Source organism: Octodon degus, unplaced genomic scaffold, assembly GCF_000260255.1.
Source record: "Octodon degus isolate 3935 unplaced genomic scaffold, OctDeg1.0 scaffold00183, whole genome shotgun sequence".
Taxonomy (NCBI): domain Eukaryota; kingdom Metazoa; phylum Chordata; class Mammalia; order Rodentia; family Octodontidae; genus Octodon; species Octodon degus.
Genome location: NW_004524759.1, coordinates 656,680 through 658,631, shown reverse-complemented (window position 1 = coordinate 658,631; position 1,952 = coordinate 656,680).

Below are 1,952 nucleotides of genomic sequence, written 5' to 3'. Positions count from 1 at the left end.
AGTCTGTCTGTCTGTCTGTCTGTCTGTCTGTCTGTCTGTCTGTCTGTCTGTCTCTTTCTCTCTTTCTCTTTCTCCTTCTTCTTCTTCTTCTTTTTTTTTTTTTTGAGACATGGTCTCAGTATGTAAGTTGACCTCAAACTTGATCCTCATACCTCAACCTCTTAAGTCTTGAGATTACAGGTATGTGTCACCACACCTAGCAAGAGTTTGGTTTTTTTCCTAGGATTTCTTGGAACAGAGTAATCTTAAATCCTTAAGATAAGGTAACCCAATCATTCTTTTCCCATAGAATTAACTCAAAAATTGTATATGAAATTCTCTGTATCTTCATAGTTGGCAAAAATTCAGCAAACTCTGAAGGAGGCTTCTGAAAGTCAAGAGGCTTATGCTTCCAGCTCCTGAGGATGAATGAGTCATCAACATCAGAAATATTCACTGTTGTTCAGAGATGCTGAGGGTGCTGGCCTTGAGACCTTAAAAGGGTTGCTTTTCTGACATCCTGTCTTTTGCAGGACTTTCTAGTCTCAATCCCACCATTAAATTCTCCAGAATCAGAGTTCTGAGTCTTAAATATGTTTCACGAAGTAGAAGAATGTATCACTGATACCTTCCTATTTGGATGGCATTTTCCTAGACAAACAAGTCTATGACCTTTAAGGATGGGTGCAGATTTTAGTAGATTGGAGAATTTCTTAATTAGACTGTGATGTAGAACTTTTTAACTGCTGGCATGGAGAGGAAGTTCCATAGTGGCAGTCTTGTCAGATTAATAATCAAATTCAACAATCCACCCTCAGTGTGTGTGTGCATGTGCACACACGTGCTGAGGCTTAAAGAAGGTGTGCAGGATACATGGTCAGAGCCTCTTTAAATTTTGGTAAGACTTATATTTGCATTCTATTCTTCTCCTTTCATTTTTAAACAAATAGTCAACACATAATTGGAAAATGTTGTGTTCTGTGTTTCTGTTAATATTTTTCAAGCAGTGGTGAGTGCTGAGGGACTGTTGTGACACAGGATGACAGTATTCAGAGTTTACAATTTAGTGGGTTTACATTAAGCACAGTCCAGTTAGCTTAATATCTGTAAGATGGAAGATGCCTTTCAGAGGAAGCTCTTTAATAGATGCCTCCCAAACCAGCCCTTGAAGGTCTTTCTGGTCTAGTGTTGTGTTCAAGGAAGCAAGATAGTGTCACTAAAACTACACTCAGTCATGTTTTATTGAGCTCAAGAATGGTTTTCAACAATTCTACCTTGATCTTGGTAGAGTTTTTCTTTTATTTATTCCATGTTCAATAAATCTATAATAATCACTAGATATGTAGTATTTGTTGAAGATGAAGTTTTCCACAATTCTACCTTGATCTTCGTAGAGTTTTTATTCAACATTCAACAAATCTATGATAGTTACTAGATGTTAAGTGTTCATTGGAAATGAAGTAGTAATCAAGTCAGGCAATTATGAGCTCTTTTTGGGACTAAAGATCTCATGAGGGACTTGAGGGGAGAGATATCACTGATACAAATAGATAAATTGGAGTGTTTGTGTACAACATGTGCTCTGCAGAGCATGGTAAAGGGTGGTGGGACCACGGATGGCTGGGAGCTACTTCAGTGTGGGTGATCAAGTAAAGCATTCTGAGTCAGTGATACTTAAGCTGAGACTTGAGGTGGCCACACAGAGGAACAGGGGAAGAGAACAAATGGGAGGACAACCTTAATTATACTGCTGATTTCTGCTAGTCTACTGAAAGGAGCAGTTAATGCTTAGGGTTTTTTTTTGTTTTGTTTTTCATTTTTATAACTTTTTGTCCCAATTTTGTATGTTTGTATCTGGTAATCTGAACAACTAATTTGAAGACAATAATATACAGTATAACAACCATTATTGATTTCCTATTATTTTATTTAGTGAAATTCTGTATCATTTCTAATTTATTTTACTATTTTTT